Raw genomic sequence first — 22,275 nt, 5'->3', positions numbered from 1 at the left:
CAACTCATCGTTTGCTTCTCTGATCACTTTAATTATGTACATTCTGAACTCCTTTTCTGTCATTTCTTCTGCCATGCTCTCATTGGGTTTTATTGATGTAACATCTAGATTTGTTTGCAGCATTTTCTTTCCTTGTTTTCTCATTTTGTTCAGGTATCAGTGGACTGCTGAGATATTGCAGATTTCCTCTATTGACTTACAATGTCCCTGAAGATTTCTATATATATCCCCCCTTATCCTTCAGTAGGCTGAAGTCTTAGAGGAAGTTGATAATGCGGTGCTCCACAAGGAAGCTGCCTCTCTAGGAGTGGTGGCCTTCAGGTGGGGTATAATCCCTGCTAGTGGGCAGAGGTGCCTCCACTTGTTGACCAATGGTCATCCAAAGGGGACCTAGGCTGCGGGCTGAGGCAAGGCCTGTTTGGGCCTGAGTCTCTGGTTTTACCGTCCTTGTGGGGAAACCTCACCCAGCAGGGAAGACTCATCCGGTGGGGAGGTCTCGCTGGTCAGTTCCCTCCTAGAGGTTCCCCTCAATTTACAGCTACCGCCTGGGCTGGGCTGCCTTCCTCTGCAAAGTTCCCAGGGGCCCGGCCCTACCTCCTGGGCCTGGGAGCCTCACCCTTTGCAGATGAATCTCCTTAGGCTGCCCTTCCTCAGAGAATCTGCCCGCAGGCCTGGAACCTTTGCTCCGCCCTAAGCCTGTCTCTGTGCGGCTCTTCCACCAAGAAGCCTCCTAGATCCTGGGACCCTGCTCTGCACCTAATCGCCTGGCTATGCGGCCCCTCCTCTGAGCAGCCACCTGGGGCCCCGTACAATCGCTCTGAGTCCCAGAGACCCGCCACATGCCTCTTCCTCCAGACAGCCGCCCAGTATTCCAGTGCGGTCACTAGGAGTCCAAGAAACTCACTGCGTGCCTCCTCCTCCCACCAACCACCCGTAGCCCTGGGCAATCAATCACTCCGAGTCGAAGTGACCCTCCCCGTTCCTCCTCCTTCTCCAGATAACCCCCCGGGTGTTCAGGAGCGGTCGCTCTGAGTGGCTCTGAATCCACGTGATCCGCTGCACGGGTCCTCTGGGCAACCACCCGGAGCTCTGGTGCGGCCACTCAAGACCAAGCGACCCACCACGCTTCTCCTCCAGGCAGCCCCCTGTGTTCAGGAGCTGTCACTTTAAATCCAAACAACTCACCACTCGCCTTCTCCTCTGAGCAGCCGCCTGGAGCGCTAATGCAGTCACTGCGAGTCCAAACGACCCGCTGCGCTCCTCCTCCTCCTCCTCCTCCTAGTCCTCCGGGTAGGCCCCAGTGTTCAGAAGTGGTCTGAGTCGAAACAGCTCGCCAGGCAGCCCCTCCTCTGGCAACTGCCTGTAGCTCTGGTGTAGTCACTCTGAATTCAAGCGGCCGCGCTCCTCTTCCTCCTCCTCATCCTCAGGGCAGGCCCCGGTGTTCAGAAGCAGTCGTTCTGAGTCCAAACAGCTCGCCGCGGAGCTTCTCCTCTGGCAACCGCCTGTAGCTCTGGTGCAGTCACTCCGAATCCAAGCGGCCACGTTCCTCCTCCTCCTCCTCAGGGCAGGTCCCGGTGTTCTGAGTCCACACAGCTCTCCTTGCCACTCCTCCCCTGGGCAGCCGCCGAAGCCCCAGTGTTTGCTCCGAGTCCCAGCGCTGTGCTTAGCAGCCTCTTTCCGGCGCTCCCAGTTGTCCGAGTTCACTGCTCCAGTGGGGGGAGGGGCGTCTCGCCAGCAGCTCTACTTCACAAAGTTTCCTGTGTTCCGGGACCACCGTCCCATCCGGGACGCCTTCCCAATGGGTGAGAGTCACCCGGCTGCTTTGAGTTGGTCCCATGTGTCTCAATATCTCCTCTTTTGAATCCTGAGTCCTGGAGCAACATGAAATGCAGCCACCCTCTAGGCTGCCATCTTGAAACCTCCCGGCTTTCTTTTTGTAAATTCTTTTAGTTTTCGTTTATCACGGAAGGATTTTATTTCATCATCAAATCTGAAGGTAAGTTTTGCTGGGTATAAGATTCTTGTTTGGCATCCGTTTTCTTTCAGGTCTTGATAAATGTTGTTCCAGGCCCTTCTAGCTTTTAGGGTCTGGATTGAAAAATCTGCTGATATTCTTATTGGTTTCCCCCTGAATGTAATTTGATTCTTTTCTCTCGCAGCCTTTAAAATTCTGTCTTTATTTTGTTTGTTAGCTATTTTCATAATAATGTGCCTTGGTGTGGGTCTGTGGTAATTTTGTGTATTTGGAGTTCATAAGCCTGTTGTACTTGATTTTCCATTTCATTCTTCAGATTTGGGAAATTTTCTGATATTATTTCATTGAATAGATTGTTCATTCCTTAGGTTTGTTTTTCTGTGCCTTCCTCAATCCCAATAATTCTTAAATTTGTCCTTTTCATGATATCCCATAATTCTTGTAGATTCTGTTCATTATTTCTTACCATCTTCTCTGATTGGTCAACTTTGTTTTCAAGATGAAATATTTTGTCTTCAATGTCTGAGGTTCTGTCTTCCAGGTGTTCTATCCTGTTGGTTATGCTTTCTATGGAGTTTTTATTTTGGTTTATTGTTTCCTTCATTTCAAGGATTTCTGTTTTTTTTTTTTTTTTTTCAGTATCTCCAACTCTTTATTGAAATGATTTGCTTCCCGTATTTGCTATTTTAACTGTTGGTTGGTACAATCATTTAATGCCTGCATTTGCTCTTTCATCTCATCCTTCAATGCCTGCATTTGATCTTTCATTTCCTTGTTTGCTTCTCTGTTTTTTTTTAAATTTATTTGTATTGTAAACAAATGGGATACATGTTGTTTCTGTTTTTACATGGAGTAACAGCATACCATCTGCATAATCATACATTTACATAGGGTAATGATGTTTGATTCATTCTGTTATTTTTCCCTTCCCCCCACCCTCCCACCTCTCTTTTCCCTCTACACAGTCCCTTATTCCTCCATTCTTGCCCCCCTCCCACCCCCCATCTTGTGTCATCATCCGCTTATCAGTGAGATCATTCGTCTTTTGGATTTTTGAGATTGGCTTATCTCACTTAACATGATATTCTCCAATTTCATCCATTTGATTGTTTTTATTATGTACATTCTGAACTCCCTTTCTGACATTTCTTCTGCAATGCTGTCATTGGGTTTTATTGATACAGCATCTAGGTTTGTTTGGGACATTTTCTTCCCTTGTTTTCTCATATTGGTCAGATATCAGTGGGACTCTGAGATATTGCAGTTTTCCTCTATTGGCTTATAGTGTCCCTGTAGATTTCCAGCATATCACCTCCTAGCCATCAGTAGCCTGAAGTCTTGGAGGAACTTGATAATGCAGTGCTTCCAATGAAAGCTGCCCCTGGCCCGCCGCTGTGTGTGAGACTGGGGGATGGGTGTGCTCAGAAAGCCTCTTACTGGATGGGTCTGCTCCGAGTAGCTGGCTGCAGACCTGGCCTGCCGCCGGATAGAGCCAGGCTGCTTGGGAAAGCCTCTTGCCACCCTGTCGTGGTCCGAGAAGCTTCCCACTGTCCTGGCCTGCTGCCCTGGCTGAGTTTCACCCAGTGGAAGCAACTCACCTAGCATCTCTGAGTTGGTCCAAGTCTCTCAATACCTCCCTTTCTTGAATCCTTTGTTCTGGAGCAACAAGAGATGCAGTCACCCTCTAGTCCACCATCTTGAGAAAAGGATTAATATATTGATGTGGCTTAGTTGAGTGGTAATTATAGGCAGGTGGGATATGGGTATTAATGTTAGATCACTGGGGCATGACTTTCGGGATTGTATTTTCTCCCTGGTGAATAGGACTTGCTCTTTCTGCTTCCTAATGGCCATGTGCTGAGCTGCTTTCCTCCAACACTCTTTTCTATCATAAATGGCCCAGTGCAATGGAGTTGGCTGTCTATTGAGTGAGACCACTTGAACCATTAACCTCAAATAAACTTTTTCTCCTCTAATTGTTCCTGTCAGGTATTTTGTTAACAGCAAAATGAAAAAGTTGACTTCAACAATAAACAAGGTGGTGTCTAGGTATGTGTATATGGGTGGTTTTGTGTGGAATTGTGTGTGTGTGTGTGTGTGTGTGTGTGTGTAGAATTATTCTTAGGGATGCAATATCATAAAGTAATTTATCCTAGCCAGGTGTGGTGGTGCATTCCTATAATCCCAGCGACTTTGGAGGCTGAGAAAGGAGGATTGCAATTGCAATTGAAGCTGATTGCTTCAGCAACTTAGTGAGACCCTAAGCAACTTAGTGAGACCCTGTCTCAAAATAAAAAAGGGGGCTGAGGATGTGGGTCAGTGGGTCAGCACTTGTGGGTTCAATCCCCAGTATCAATTTAAAAAAAAATAATTTAGAAACACAACATAGAGTCAGTAAGTCAACTTTAGATGTTTTTGTTCTTGATCAGTGTGGTGTTTGTTTTTTTATTAAATCAACATTATTTTGATATTTATAGGCATTTTACATATTTATTTGAAGCATGGTAATATGTGTTAGATATTTAAACACAGTGCTAGAGAAGTTTGGTGTGGATTTTCTTTTGGAATATGACAGAACATAGCCAACATTTGGTAAATATTATTTTGTTTTATTTTGAAGAGAGCCAATTAGGACTTTAACTGAATGCTATCCACACATATTAAGTTTAAAACATTTTATAAACACAGATAGAATGCAACCCCCTTGTTAATTTAAATGAAATGAACTCCAGCCCAATTAAATCACCTGGCAGACATCAGGCAACAAGGCAGAGATTGAGAATGTGACTCAGAAATTTTACCACCCATTTCTAGTCTTGGGCTCTTTATTCCTCACTCTGCTAAAAGTCAGACAGAATAAAATCATTGACCAATGATGCGTGGCAGAATTAAGGGACTTTCAAGACTTCTCATTCCTGAATTTCTAAGAATTCAGTAGGCAATTAGAAACACTGCTGTCAAGACAACCTCTAAGCATCTATTTAACTTTCCTTTATTAGACTCAGTGTAATTTGTAACAGTCATTCACAACTGAAAGATGACTAAGCAAAGGATCTAGTCACAGAGGATTGCAATGAAGTAGCCAGTTCCTCTTTTAAGTTGCCATGATAGTCTCCCTTTCCAAGTTTTTAACCTCTCTTCTTCTAGCCCCTTCCTCTTTCTTATGATTATTTTTCTCTGTAATGGTATTGCATTCAGAAGTCCACAAAGCCTTTTCCCCTCTGTTTAGAATGAAACAAGCCAGATTCTGCTTCCTTTCAGGATTGGCTGATAAAGTAATAAATCAAAGATGAAGGGAGGGGCTGGGGAGATAGCTCAGTTGCCTTACATGCTGAAGTTCCTGGGTTCAATCCCCAACACCTCAAAGAAAAAAAAAAAGTTGAAGGGGATTGCATATTTGGTTAAAAATATGGAAAAATTCACTCAGGTATTATTAAAATGAGAGTACTTAAATATTTCTGTGAATTATTTTATTTTATTTTATTGGTTCTTCTTAGTTATACATGACATAGATACCATTTTGATAAAATTATACAAGCATAGTATATCTCTTATTCTAATTAGGATCCCAGTCTAGTGGGTGGGTACAATGGTGGGGTTCACTTAGGTATTTTCATATGTGTTCATAGAAAAATTATGTTAGATTTATTTTACAGTCTTTCCTATTCCTATTCTCATTCCCTTCATTTGGATCCCCTTTGTCTAATCTGCTGAACTACTTTTCTTCCAATTCCTGACCTTGGTTGTGGTTTAGCTTCCACATGATCAGCTAAAATATCCAACTTTGGTTTTGGGAATTGGTTTTTTTGTTTAGCATGATATTCTCCAGACCCATCTATTTACTGGCAAATGTCATAAAGTCATTCTTCTCTATGACTGAGATATTCCATTATGTATATATACCACAATTTCTTTATCCATTGATTTGTTGATGGGTATCTAGGCTGATTTCAGATCTTACCTATTGTGAATTGTGCTGCTGTAAACATTGATGTGACTATGTCATTGTAGAATGATGATTTTAAATCCTTTGAGTACATGCCAAGGAATGGAATAATTGGGTCTAATGGTAGTTCCATTCCTTGTATTTTGAGGAATCTCCATACTGCTTTCCAGAGAGATTACACCAATTTTCATTCCCACCAACATGTATGAGTGTTCCCTTTTTCCCACATACTTGCCAAAGTTTGTTGTTACTTGTATTCTTGGTAATTGCCATTCTGACTGGGGTGAGATGGAATCTCAATTTAGTTTTAATTTGGATTTCTCTAATTGTTAGAGATGTTGAACATTCATACATTTGTTGATTGTGCACATTTCTCCTTTTGAGAAGGATCTCCTCAGTTCCTTTGTCCATATATTGATTGGGTTATTTGTTTTTTTTTTTTTTGGTGTTAGGCTATTTTTGTTCTTTGTATATTCTGAAAATTAATGCCCTATCTGAGGTAGATATGGCAAAGATTTTCTCTCATTCTGTAGGTTCTCTCTTCATGCTCTTGATTGTATCTTTTGCTGTGAGGAAGCTTTTTAGTTTGAAGATTTAAAAATTATTCTATAACTTATCCTTGTATCTAAATTTTTCTCTGAATTAAAACCCAAAATCTTCTCATTGTCTTCTTTTAGAAGATCTAGAGAAACAAAGAATTTAAAATGCACTATTTATGTTTTTGCATTTATCTTTATTTTTTGTATTGACATATGTTTAATGCTTGAATTTATTTCCTACAACCAACCCAAGAACATATATAATGTGACTGAAGTCTTCTGTAGGACTGAATTAAAAGTATCTTGAAGACAGAGGCAGTGTATGTTGTATCAATTACACACACAGAATTGATTGTGATTTGTACCATTTGTAATGAAGAATGTTCCTCTAGGCATGTAGGCTGGAGAGGTTAAGTCAAGCACTGAGGATGATGGAACTAAGACTAAGCTCCTCTGGTCCCTTTATGCCCGCTTCTTTCTAGATTTCCAGTGTTCTCTTCCAAACACCAGAGTGAAAGTGTTTCCTTTAATTCAATTTGCCTGGTGAATGGCCAGCGTAGGAGGTGCCTCTGAAAAAAAACTCAGGTTGTTTGCTGGATCTATTTTGGAATCTCCCTCTCAATTTCTAATATTGCCCTTTGATATGAGTACTTTGATTTTTAGCATTCTTACCTATCAAATTGGATGATACCACTATCATCTTTGCTCAAAGACTTAATGAGAGCATTAATATGAAAGAGAATGAGAACATGCAAGTGTATGCAAGTTTAAAATACCATAATTTTCAGTGTAATTTTAAATTTGTCATTCAAGCACACATGTCAGGAGCCGCGAATGAAGCAACTCTACAAAATGGTAGAATCCAACAGACGGCAGGAAAAAAAAATCCCTTCAATATAAAGGCAATACTGAGCCTTCATGGTTGGAAGGTAGTGGATTCAGTTAAACACTATGTCTTATTCCTGCAGTTAGTTTGATTGGGTTGGGGAGACAGCTTATTCTCATCTCCTCAAAAATTCATTTTATAACTTTCTTCAGGGTAGAAGTATAGGTTGTTTCTACATGACTTTCTTCATTCATTTTACGGTCTGTTGCATTGATTTTGACTCAGTTCAATTTCAGAGGTTTCCTCTTTTCCCTGATTTTGTACTTACTCCTTCATGGTGGAATGTGTTTCTAATGATTTCTGTCCTCCAATGTATCTAATAAACTTGAGTGAAAAGCAAACAAGCAGAACAATAGCTCTATTTTTACTACTAAACAATTCATATGAGTTCATCCTTTCCCTAGTAAAAGGTAAGCTAATGCTTAATGGACCAGCTTCCTACAGACTGATCAATTCTTGTATCATGTTCTATGATGACAATTACCCAAGCGAACTTTATTCTACTGAAATGACAGAAGTTAAGGAACCTAAAAACCTCAGAATGGACACTTACGGGGTTCCATGTAGAGGATGGACTGTTCTGTTGGAATTGTATGTAGACTTCTGACATCCCTTAGCTCAAAATTCAATTTGGGTTCAGAATTCCACATTGTACCGAGAAGCACTGGCCCTCCTCCTCTAGTATCCGAAGCATGATGCAGTGATGTTAAAGGGGGAAGGGGAAAGAAATATTGGAGACTGAAGGATAAACATGTCTTAAGAACATCATTTTACTTTTTTTTTTTTATTTTATTGTAAACAAATGGGATACTTGTTGCCTCTCTGTTTGTACATGGCATAAAGGCATACCATTTGTGTAATCATAAATCCACATACAGTAATGTTGTTTGATTTATTCTGTTATTTTTTCCCTTCCCCCCACCCCTCCCACCCCTCTTTACCCTCTATACAGTACTTTCTTCCTCCATACTTACCCCCCTCCCTAACCCTAACTCTAACCCTAACATTAACCCTTCCCTCCCCCCCTTTATGTGTCATCCTCCACTTATTAGCAATATCATTCGTCCCTTGGCTTTTTGAGATTGGCTTATCTCACTTATCATGATATTCTCCAATTTCATCCATTTGCCTGCAAATGCCATAATTTTGTCATTCTTTATGGCTGAGTAATATTCCATTGTGTATATATACCACAGTTTCTTTATCCACTCATCAATTGAAGGGCATCTAGGTTGGTTCCATAGTCTGGCTGTTATGAATTGAGCAGCTATGAACATTGATGTGGCTGTATCTCTGTAGTATGCTGATTTTAGATCCTTTGGGTATAGGCCAAGGAGTGGGATAGCTGGGTCAAATGGAGGGTCCATTCCAAGTTTTCTAAGGAATCTCCACACTGCTTTCCAGAGTGGCTGCACTAATTTGCAGCCCCACCAGCAATGTATGAGTGTACCTTTCTCCCCACATCCTCGCCAACACCTGTTGCTTGATAATCGCCATTCTAATTGGGGTGAGATGGAATCTTAGGGTGGTTTTGATTTGCATTTCTCTTATTACTAGAGATGTTGAACATTTTTTCATATGTTTATTGATTGCTTGTACATCTCCTTCTGTGAAGTGTCTGTTCATTTCCTTAGCCCATTTGTCGACTGGATTATTTGTATTCTTGGTGTAGAGTTTTTTGAGTTCTTTATAGATTCTGGAGATTAGTGCTCTATCTGAAGTATGAGTGGCAAAGATATTCTCCCACTCTGTAGGCTCTTTCTTCACATTACTGATAGTTTCCTTTGCTGAGAGAAAGCTTTTTAGTTTGAATCTATCCCAGTTATTGATTCTTGCTTTTATTTCTTGTGCTATGGGAGTCCTGTTGAGGAAGTCTGGTCCTAGGCCGACATGTTGAAGATCGGGACCTACTTTTTCTTCTATAATCTGCAGGGTCTCTGGTCTGATTCCAAGGTCCTTAATCCATTTTGAGTTGAGTTTTGTGCAGGGTGAGAGATATGGGTTTAGTTTCATTCTGTTGCATATGGATTTCCAATTCTCCCAGCACCATTTGTTGAAGAGGCTATCTTTTCTCCATTGCATATTTTTGGTGCCTTTGTCTAGTATTAGAAAGTTGTATTTATTTGGGTTTGTATCCGTGTCCTCTATTCTGTACCATTGATCTACCTGTCTATTTTGGTACCAGTACCATGCAGTCTTTGTTACTGTTGCTTTGTAATAAAGTTGAAATTCGGGTATTGCGATACCCCCTGCTTCATTTTTCCTGCGAAGGATTGCTTTAGCTATTCTGGGTTTCTTATTCTTCCAGATGAATTTCATGATTGCTTGCTCTATTTCTGTAAGGTACGTCATTGGGTCATTTTACTTTTTAACAGCAAAAATAATATATTTAGGAAGTATTAACTTCAATGACCTATTTTTAAAAATTATTTCTGGGTAAAAAATCTTCAAATTCTGAGAGGAGGCATCATGTATTTAGAAAAATATTACCATTTAGAGGGAAATATACTTGATACAAAATCTTTTTGAGGCATCAAAATTAAAAATTCTAACACAGTAAAAATAGTTATGTTCTGTTTTGACAAATTACTTCTAAATCCCTCATCCCAAATTTGTAATAACTTTAGTTCTTTATAAGCTCCCCAAAGAGGATAGAAGGAACTACCAAGTTTTAAGTACATTGGTCTCCTCAAATTTTCTAAGTTTGATAATAAGAATCACTTAGCATTCATTTGTTTGTCTCTTCAGGAGACTACCCCAGTGTACAGAACAGAATAGACAACAAATATGTATTAGTTGATTTTAATTAGAAAGTTTCTAATTGTGTTGACCTGAATCTGGAGTAACCTATTCAAGGTGAAAGGAAAACTGGCATATTTCTCAATATGACACATTGGTCAAATTTGTAAATATTTGAAAATAATTTTTGTTTTCATTGAAGAGAGGATCATTATCAATTATATCCTAGGCTAACTAAACTCCCAAAGTAACCAGAGTGGTTATGAAGGTATGTGAAACTATCCCCCTGCGTCGGAAGGCTTGGCACTCTTCTGTTTATGGTTTTGCTTATATCTATTTAACCATGTTTTTTGAAGGGCACTGTCTATTTTTAAGAAAGAAGCCATCATTTGTCATGATGGAAATTACATCTTTCTCTCACAATCCTCTCTAATATCAAACTCACATATTTTACATACTATACTAAATGGATAATTATAATTATAAATTGAAAATGGGCTACTAAAACAAAATGTTTTATCTTTGAGGAAAGCACATGAGGTACCTGGATGTTATGCTAAACTTTGGTTGATGTAAACATTTAAAACTATTCTATGCTTAGGCTGACCACTGCTGAGAGGTAACATAGTAAGTAACCTTGGGTTAGATATGGTTTTACTATATATAATTGCATATGCTGTGAATTCAGGTTTTGGTCACTATATATATATTAGAATCCCATAAAATGAAACCATTACCCTTCCAAATTTGCTTGTATTATTAAAAGCCAAAAATAATCTTTTCTAACAATATTGTAATTTTATGTTTTGTTAGGAATTTTCATCCAATATTGACTGAAAAGATCAATAGACTATCTCAGCATGTTATGCTGTTCATTTATTTACTGTTGCCACTGATGCAATAAAATTAAATTACAGTAGTTCATCAGCCCATACTATCCTGTACTTAATTTACTTACATTGTCATTTCTAACAATATCTAGTAGGTCTTGTGACATTTACAAAGACAGTCCCCTAACAAGCAAGAGGTGTGAGTTGGTAGACAAAGGAGAAAGAAAAAGGGGTTGTTCAGTATGTGGCAAACACGTGGCTTTGATCCAATGGGTCATCCATTCTCAATGGAAATATATTGTCAAAATTTATGTTAGATTATAATGCATATAATGTAGGATATCTTTGGAAGAGCTCCTCAAAATACAACTGTTATTATCACTTTGGGAATTACAACAGGAGTTCCACATTGTCCCCTTAGTGGGTAGTAATTTGTTGGAACGGAATAGCAGAACAGCACAGTGTGTATTGCAATAGATTTATTCACTAATTGATTTATGCTTCAGACCACTAACTTAACAAATATTCATTTAATACCTTCCATGCACCTTACAATATGTTTAGTGCTAGGGATAAACTCAATTTTGTGACTAGAAAAGTGACATTATCTGTTGCAATCCAGTAACAGTAGAAAGTGAGTTTAATAAAGGAAAAATGCATCTTTGCTGAAGATGGTCATCATTATAAATTATGTGACATGTTTTTAAGATTTTAAGAAAGGGTAGGAATGTTCCAGAAGAAAATAAGGGGGAAGTATATTTCAGGAAGAGGAAACTAAATGTAGAAAGATCATGTGTGTGTGTGTGTGTGTGTGTGTGTGTGTGTGTGTGTGAGAGAGAGAGAGAGAGAGAGAGAGAGAGAGAGAGAGAGACAGAGGGATCTACAAGTGTGGGGTCTTGGAACCTGGTACATAGTAGATGCTTAATGAAATATCACATTGTTTTGATTGAGTGACATAGGGGATAAAAAGCAACAAAAGGACCCAGCAGGCTTGCTAACTGCACTGTGGTCCATGTGATTGCCTTTCATGTTAAAAGGGTGATTAAAATTATTCTTTTCTAATTCATATTAGCATAATGATGACATCAACATGACTTCAAAAGCATTTTTTAACTAAAGTTTACTGCGTATAAAAAAATCCATAGAATTTTATTCATATCCATTCTCCTTCTCCTTTCCTCTCCTGCTCTCTTTTTCTTATCTTATGTGGATAAAAACAAAATCTTTGACATTGACTTTGCATATACAGAAAGAGTCAAGATGTGTTTTTAAAACTGTAAAACAATATGCCAGCTTTTACTGGGAATGATTAGGAAAAAGCAAAGAATCTATAATTTTTGTGATGTAAATTAACAGACAACATCTGGAAAATTTTCAAAGTATTTTTTCCTCTGCCATTTATTAAAGAACTTTAATTCCATCCCAGTGTCCCAAATTCCCAAATATTACTCTGATTCTCCTCTGATCTCACCAAGGCTCTTTCTTACCAACCACTCAGGTTTCTTGGCCAGAGTTAGGATTGTTTCTTTCTTTTTTGCTTCCTATAAATGTCCTGCAAACCTCCCCATCACTCCAAGGGACCCTAAGCCTGTGCATACTTACAGCTATACCAAATTCACTTGCATCTCTAGGCCTTTCTCCATACAGCCTTGGCACCAGAGTTTATTATTTTGATCATTGTCCTGCCGGTTACCTCAATACATGTGTCCTCTCACCTACCCATCACACCAACTCTGTAAATCTGTAGCCTGGTTAATGCAATCTTTCCCTACTCTTTGTCAGTCCTTTAGAACTGCTGGAGAAAAATACACATCTATGATGATGTTGTCACTGTGAATTAAATATCTGTAACCTTAGCTAGAAACCTCCAGTTTCAGGTTTTTAAACATGCCTTCAAGTGATTCCCCTATTTCCTTTCCCTTTCTGAAAAGAGCGACAGCTTTTATTTAATCATCCATGTTTATTAATTAAATTTTTGGAGTTAAATATTAATTCTTTCCTTTGGACTTTTTACATGTAATCAGAATATAGTTTTGACTTTCTGTTCTACGTTGCTGTGCTGGGCATTACCCAAACGTGTCTGTAGGAGTCAGCTCCTGGCCTGTTGCCTGTCAATTCTCTTAAACGGGTTTCCCCTGGGAGAAGGACTTGTCTCTAGGGATTGGATCATGGAACCTGCTTGCTTTGTCTCTTTTTGTAATAGCTCTTAGGTATTAGAGTTCTTCCCTGATCGATAAGGACAACTTGTCTGCCACTTAACTCTTCCCTTGTTTTCTAAAAGGATTTCAGTTGAGGAATAGAAACAAAGATTATGATGTCATTTTTTGACCATCTGAAAAAAATAAATTACCAACTTTCATTTTCTTGGCCGCTGAAACATCCAGCCCTGTTAGCTGAACTTTGGGGTATATTTCAAAGTTTAGAAAAATCTGAGAAATTTCAGATTTGACTCAACTGGCTTTTTGCCAAAGCTTCAAAATCATCACACTTGAATTACACATGAGCTTTTCTGGTGGAGCACTGTGGGGAAAGGCTGAAGTTTCAAGGGAGCTCAACATACCTCATTGGTAGAGAGAGGGAAGAGTCACCCCAGAATTTTTAATGTGTTGCCACCTTCAAGCAACCCTCTAGTAAGTCAGTTTCCTTGTTTCTTTTTCAAACCATGTCTCACTGATAATGACCTGCAGTGACCCAGATGTGGGAAGTGTTGTCAAGAAAACATACCTTGGTACCTGCCTTTCCAGTGCCATCTCCTTCATCTTGCTTAGTTATATTCATGTGTATTCAATAAGCTCTTTGTTCTCTGCACTTATATTTCCATTTTGTCTTTCAGAAAATTTATTCAAATTTAATGCATTTTACTTTTGAAATCATTTCATTGATCATTCTCATACCTCTCCATAAACAAGTAAACAAATGAATAGTATCTTAATTTATTTTAGAGTTTATTTCATGTAATCATAGCTTTCAAGTTTTAAAAAGATGTGTCTACCAATAAAAAATAAAAAGGCAAAAATGTTCTGAATTGTTTCATTATTACAATTAGGTATAGTTTGCAATGAATTGGAAAAAATGATATAAATATTACTACATTTTGATAAGCTACTATTTCACACATAAAAAGTAAAATAGTCTTAGAACTAATCTTTTAGTAGCATCAAAAAAATTCTTACAAATTTTTCAAAAGACTCATATTTTTTATTTCATGTATCTAATTATGAATATTACTTATTTCTATAATGTGTCAGAATTCACCAATCATTCTCTTCAGTTTTGACTAAGTATGATAAATCTTGTTCAATAAACACATGGCTGAAGATGGAAAAACTTTTGTTATGTAAATATCTTTCAGTTCTTTTACTCCCTTCTTAATGAAAAGTCAAAAAGGAAAAGAAAATAAAAAACACATGATAATCTAGCAGATTTATTTTTAAGAATCCATAGTCCAATAATTTAATTTTATTGAAAGCAAAACATGAGAAACCTGATTTGTAATAGGATTCTTAGTTGTCATAGTTATTTCCTTTGTCTGTCCTGAAATCATCACTTCGAATCATCCCATACTTCGGTGCCTTGATGGTAGGTTCTGATACCTCACCTTAGTAAGATGATATTCATTATTTGGTCTTTCTGTTTTAAAGATAGAGATTGGCCATTGTGAGAGGACAAGCAGAAAAGGAAACCTGAGAGGAAGATCAGTTTGTGGACAGATGACATATGAACCACTGAAGATCTGTAAGTCAATATCTTAATCACTCCCAAGTTTGCATATCCTTAGTTAAACACCATTCTTGAGAAATAGAGAAACCTTAGCAGGAAGTCTGTTGTATATATCATACTCTAGTCTTACTTCATAATTCACTTCATTATCCTGCATGGTAACATCCCCATATTTTTGTCTTCATATGTAGCTCATTGGACAGGATAAATCATTAATTGTATAATGAGTGCAAGGAAGGAGTGAATATAGAAAAGACGAAGACACTAACCTAATTGGGGTTATTTTATACATTGTGCCTTACTTAAATAAAAAGTCTCTTCTGGATAAAAGAAATACACAAATTATCTAACATCATTATAATAGTTTACTACTTTACTTGCTGAGAGCAGCAAATAAGATTAAAGCCCATTAAATCCCAAGTTTCAATTCTGTGAACATAATAAATACTTGAATATTATTTAAAGTTGCCATAAATGGTACAGTTGTTGCCCAACTTAATTTTTTAATAGGCGTTTCTTATCTGAGATGATGGAACAAGATGGGTCTAAGTAAAGGATGAAGGAATCCTGTATGGGGAAATAAGGGTGAGAGACAAATAAGACCAAATTTTTCACTGGAACCTATACTCTCCCTGCAGTTGAAGTAAAATGAAATGACTGAGGAAATTGCTAGCATCCTTGGATAATGGAGTCAGCTACACAAAGGAAACTTTGAATTTATTATTTTCAGAAATGTGGCAGAAAGACAGAAGTCTCAATTAAAAGGTTAAAAACAATACTTATATCCAAATTGCAGGCAGTTTCGTATCTAAAACTGCAAATTCACTGGAATAAAATATTTTTCCCTGCCTGAGATCATTCTTTTCAAGGTGAGCTCATGCTCTTACATTCCAAAGCTGATCTCTTTGGCCGATAAGGTCCTGGTTGGCTTTCCATGGCAGTAGAATCAAGTAGAAGACCTTGTAAAATGAACGTTTCTCTGCTGCTCTGAAGATAAGCACTTGGCTGACCCCACTAGAGCAATGCTGACTGTGAAGTTCACCTTCCTTCCATGTCCCAAAGTTGAAAGAAGACTGAAATAGTGAATAATTCATCTTGCAGAGATAAGAAATGTGGCCTTGTTGGGAAGGCTTCGTGATGCTATCACTATTCTTTGCATAGAAAGCTATCAAGGGCTTTTACTTTAAGTCTATTCCACTTAGGAAGGAAACAAAAGAAACTAGCAGATGTCAAAGTGCAAAGGTTCACTTGGAGTAACTAGGGGCCACATTTTAAAGACCGATATTATTTCACTTGGGATATTGATTACATCCCAAATGTAAGGTTCTTGGTGAGGAATTTCTTTATATCCGTCATTTTGAAAATTAGCTAAAGTATTTTGATTTCTTGTGGGCCAGAGAAAGTCACTATCAATAATGCCTATTCATGCAAGCATCCTGGCCTCCTTTGTACCTGAAATTTTGTGATCTTAGTCCCCCAGATTTATTTCAATGTCCCTTCCTTTTATTCAAGGGTGTATATGCTTTCTACCTATTATAAAAGAAAGAAAGAGAAAGGGTAAAAGAAAAAAATCAGAAATTTATTATTACAAAGCATAGCTGTTTTACAGTATTAACCTCAAGGTTAATAAACCAATCCCCCCAGAGATCATATTTGGAGCAAAAGAAATCAGGGAAGATAGGTAAAACCAAGGAAGTAACTTTGTTATCAGGATGAATCTATACCAGTGTGAGTTTTGATAAGGAAGGTTACCCTTTCAAAGAACATTTATATTTAATAGAAGTCAAAGCAGTAAATTAAACTAAGGAAAGTTTTCAGATATTTAAATTTTTGCATTTAATTAGGAGCATTATTTGTGGTTCAGAAGCATTTTATGGTACACCTAAAACTAACTAATCCTTTTTACCACCAATTTCTAAGGTCAGACTTCCTTGTAGCACTCATTCATCTATTCATCCATACATTCATTCATCCAGCCACTCAGCCTTCCAGTCATTCATTCATTTGCCCATGCATTCATCCATTCATCAATTCAACCATCCATTCATTCATCCATTCATCCATCCATTTATTCATGCAACAGGTGTTTTTTCCTAGGTCCAGTATGTGCAAAGTGCCATGCAGATACCAAGGGAACAGCTGTAATAAGACATGCTCCCTGTCTAAAGGACAGAGAGATAAGCAAGCAATTGAGATTCAAAAATATTGTGCTGTAATACAAATATAATACGGTAGTACTATCATACTTAGGACAGTCTGAATATGCCAAAGAAAGTTTTACTAATGATGTTACATTTAAGGGCATGTTGGTGATAAAATGAAGATGGAAACAAAGAACAATCCCATGATGTTTTATGACAATGAAGAGAAAAGTATAATAGGAAGTGGACATATTTCATTTTACCAAGGATGAGCTCAACAGGGAGGTGGAATATATTTTTTGATTATATATAGTACAAGGAGTTGAAGGTTATTCTGTCGGGGATTGTAAGCCATAAGAATAATGGACTGAAATGTGGAATGCTCACCCTAATTCTTACAGGCCACTGCTTTTACTCCATCCACGGGTGCTTCTATCCCATTCACAGAATCCAGCTGCCTTCCTTTAGCATCCCTGTTTTCTTCTGGGCTTGTGTCAATATGTAACTGCCAAGCCTTACGTACTGGAGGTGAGCAAGTTCATTCATTCTCCACTTGGATAAGCCTATCATTAGAAGGTGATGGGGCACATGGTGTTTTTCCCTGAGCCATGACAGAACGTTACAGAAGTAAAAACATACTGAGTTGGAAATTTAGGAGAAGAAAACAAGGGGAAAGACAAGATAGAGAAGGAGTTTTAAGTCTGGATATTTCACAGTTTTAAAGAAACTAATCAGTTCTAATAACTTTTTCTTCCTTTGTATCTCTCCTCATTCTGGATCTTTCTCTTAAGAAGTTTTGAGCAAATTTTAGAAAGACAAATATTGACCAAGACTCATGGAGAATCTCTTAGGCTGAAGCACTTTGAATTCACTTATAAATATCCTTAATCTATATCCTTACCTTATCTACAGGTATTTTTTTTTTTTTTTTTTTTTTTTTGCCTCCATGGGCTAACATTTAAATAGTTTCATCTAGTGTTTACCATGCTTAAGTGTCACTCCAGCATATGATGGCTGGAGAATGTTCTTGGTCCCAGTGCTGTGGGACGTTTCTATGCCACCCTTGCTACCATAGGCCCAATAAATTGAATCTTCTGCTCACTTCTCAACTCTTCTGTTGTCATCTGATTCCTAGGGCCACCATCCCCGTAAAAAAAATGTTATGATTGTGCTCTTTATTTCTTACTGTGTTTTGGCATATTACCCACATAAGATGAACAATGGTAAACCTAAAAATAACTAATTATAGCTCACTACAATGCCATTTCGCTTTCCTTCTTAAGTATGCAGCTCAATGGATTTCTGAAAATCTATTCACCTGTGTAACTGTGTAACCAGGACTGATATCAAAACATTGAAGATTTCCAGTACACTAGAAACCTGCTTCAAAAGGTCTTGAAAGGTATTTTATCCCTCATCTTCATTGTACTAGACTTTTTGTCCTTCTTGCTTACTTTTACATAAGCGATATTTCATGTATGCCTTCTTTCATTTTCAGTATATTTTTATTGGCATTGTCTGTGAGATTCAACTCTGTGCTTTATACATCAATTTTTCGTAATTTTTAATTGCTGAGTACTTTATAAAGATAAGAAATTGATTTAGCTCATGGTTTTGGTAGTCCAAGATCATGATGAGAGCATTGGCTTCTAATGAAAGCCACATGGTGGGAGAGCATTTGTCAATTTCTCCTTTTAGTTTTGGAAATTTTCTGCTTTCAATATTTTTGGTAGAGTTCTCTTTCTGCTTAGAACGTAGAAATCTTCAAAGAAAATTATTCCCATCCTAATAATAAGTAATAATCAAATATACTATAAGATTATAAATTTTCTTAAGCCTATCAGAGTACCAAGGTGGTAAGGTTGCCTAGTAAACAAAAATGTTAAGCATAGCCTCCTCAGGGAGAGTGGGGACTTGTGATCTATCTCATGTTGGTAGAATACAGAGGAAGTTTCTCCCCCAGGCTACCAAAAAGCATGTAAGAATCACCTAAAATTTTTAAAGATCTCACACCTAACATGTGTGGACTAGCAAGTTAGTGTATAATTGCTGTTGAAATCCACACTTGCTGGAAGATCTTTCCCAGGGGCCTTCATCAGGAGCAAACTTGAGACCAAGTCTGAGATTGAGCCAATCCACTGATGGTATAGGAGCTGTTGGGGGATCCACTGGAGGGGCAGGCATGAAACTCCCATGGGTTTCCCCACCCTTTCTTTACATGAAGCAAAGGTTTAGGCCCATGGGTAAGGGACAAAAAGGCCACCCCTGCCCCCCAGGGATCAGACAAGGAACATTACCTCTTGTAGGTGAGAAAGAGAAAGCTCTCCATCTCAGAGGCGAAGACTAGACTCTTGTTTTGAACAAGATCCACTCTGGTGACAGTTGCACTCCTCTTGGGAAAGGGGTAAGCAGCAGGGTAGGAAGCAAAAAGAAAGACTCAAGAAGGTTCAAGATAGTCTGAATGCCACAGAGAGATGGGGAAGGCATTCTAGAAGAACAACCTGTTCTGGAATCGGTGCACAGGCCCTCCTCAAACTCAGCCTGAACCAGAGCAACTGAGAACTCCCTTGTCTGATCAGAAACCAGAAGGCATGTAGACAGTGTTAGTCAGATGGATTATGAAGGTGTTGGGTTAGAGTCACATGATGGGGAGGGATTTTCAGGATGCTCCACTGTGTATATTCAGAGATTATACATCCAAAGAGAGAAGCAGTCACTATAATGTTGTTTCACTTTCCCTCTTCTTCTGTTTCTCCCTCTCCTACTCCTCCTCCTTCTTTGCCTATCTTTCATCCTCTTCTCTCTGGGAAATGCCAGTCCCTGTGTACATCCTCTTTGAAGACCTCTTACCTATAGCCACTATCTTCCTTTTACATCGTGGCAGATCATTTTCTGTAACAATTCTGTTATCTTTGAGTTGTGTCTGAGACTTTTTTCTGAAAGACACAAATTGCACACCATTTACCTTTGAAGAACTTTCTATAGTAACTGGTATACACTGGTGTTATCTGTCATCTATTTATTAATCTATGGATGAATAAGCAAATATGCAATTTTTGGCAAGTTTCTTAAAATTTTCCAGTTTTAACTTTGCAAATGAGAAATACTAACAACCCTCTCCTTTTAATATCCTAGTTATTAATAGCTCTCATATTCCTGTGGGTCTTTTTCCAAGTGTCTGGAGTCCTGATTTTATGTCCTGAGGTTATTCAAGCATTCCTGATTGCTCCTTGTGAATCCTCAGAGGTTCTGAAGTGGTTACTGTACTAATTTGGATTGCCCATACCCTTGGCGACCCATAGACAAAGACACATTTTTCCTGTTTTTATTCAATTGTAATTGTATTATTGGAGCCAACAGAACACTTAGAATGTAATAGAGAGAAGGGGAGGGTGGGTGAGTGTTCAGGTGCAACTGTCAAGGTATGTGATGTGGGATAATGAAGTGAAAAAAATAGGCAATTAGAAATGAATCTTTTCCAGTTTTCTGCAGTAAATATTGATCAGGTTCTCATCTCCTTTTGATGAGTGGACTCTCTCAAAGAGTTAGTTAGGATTGTAAAAGTTTACATTTCCAGGCTAGAAGAGAAGTAAGCTGCTGAGCAGAGTGGGGTGAGGGAGCCAACCTGAGAGCCACAGGTCCTGGAGAGCTGTAACTCTCCCTCAGGTCTAAGGACAGACCACTGCCATGATCATACTCTAGCTGGGCTTCTGGTATTGAAATGAGAGCCCTGGACAGATGCAAGTTATGTTACCTCAGGCTACTTTTGAGTCAGGTCATGAGTTTCTCCCCTTCATATGGAGCCAGCTAAATAGAATCTGATTTACTCAGAAACTTCCATGGAAGTGGAGACCTGCTGCCTTATTTCATTATGAATGCCTAAACTAAATAATCAGTGCTTCCTGGATAAAAACCACAGCAACAGCAACTGCAGTAACAATTAAACACACACAGATTCACACACACACACGCACAAACCTCACCAATCACTAATCCCATAAAAGCCTGTGGCAGTCATTTTCATATTTAGCTCAGGCATCTAATCTCAAATTTCATGTGTATATAGTCATTCAGTCAGCTTTATATTTGTTATAGACTATAACTGAAAAAGAGAGTAAGTTGACAAAAATATGTCAATTACTAGTTAAATAATGTCACATTACAAAATAATATTTTCCTGAAAGGGTCTCTGAACCTAAAATATTGTCCCAGGGCTTCCTCATCTGGACAAGAGTCGTTGCTGGGTGTGTGAAGTTAGATGCCTTTGAGACGGTTGCATATGTAGATGTGAATATGTGTATTTATGTGTGTGTTTTACTTTTCTTCCTGGGTTGAACAAAAACTGTCTAGGGTTCAACTTAATCCAGTTCCAGTTGGATTCCCAAGGGGAAAAATGACATGTTCTTAAAAATACACACCTCATTATTAAATAGCATTCATTAAAACATATTTATGAATCTTATTTCATACCCTACTTACTCTACAGACCCTTTAATTTGCTGGGATATTTGTGATGAGTGCAATAAGGAAAATGCATTGGTTTGTAATTATTATCTTGACATTGTTTCCAATGCTCAAGTTGCCTTTATTTTTCCTCTTTTAGGAGACCAACAACAGAAACATGAAGCCAGAGCCTGGAAGTCTGCTGGTGAGTGTGCTCTGCTTTGCTTGACTGACCTTTCCCTTTGAGATAAAACATCTACATGACTATTCCTTGTAGGTTTTAATATTCACTGTGTACCAAACCCTTGCATTCTCCATAAATCCCCTCCTAATAAATTTCCATAGGATTGATTAGATTTTGTCACATGATCTTAACTCTCCACAATCTCTGTCTTTGTATTTGAGACTGAAAATGGCAATTCTCTGTTCATTTGGTAAATCTAAAACATGCTCTCCATGGGTATCCTATAAATAGAATAATCTAAAGTCCTCAATTGACCTTACCTTCCCCAAATCAAGACTTTAATATTTTTCAGATCTCCATTTTGCACAGCATTATTTTATCACACACACAACACAATTAAAAATAACATTTTTTTATTTCTTTTTATGTTTGACTTTGAAGATCTATAGTTCTTTTCAACATTCAAGGTCTTTGAGTCCCTTACCTTTGCATGAGGTTATGCTATTAGAATTAATATCACCGATCAAAACTTGATGAATTTCAATGACAGAAATCATTGTTGTCAGATTATTTAAATACTGACTGCCCACATTGTCTTCTGGTTCTTAGTGGCTTCTTAGCTGTGTGGCCAAATAATCTGATTCCAAAGTAACCATCTTTAATGTTGAAATTTCATATTTCTTGGAAAAGCAGACCAGGATCATCTGTTTATTTTTTAAAGATTCAGGAGAATTGAGCAATGCATTATCTGTTATATACAATGTAAATATTGGAAATGGAAGTAATGCCTTTCTTCCAAAATTGAATAATTTTTTCAAAGTCAAGAAAAACTTTGGCCCTAGATAGATGAATCAGACTGGTGATATTTATCT

The sequence above is a fragment of the Sciurus vulgaris genome (assembly GCF_902686455.1).
Source record: "Sciurus vulgaris genome assembly, chromosome: 13".
NCBI lineage: Eukaryota > Metazoa > Chordata > Mammalia > Rodentia > Sciuridae > Sciurus > Sciurus vulgaris.
Note: the sequence above shows the minus strand (reverse complement) of the source record.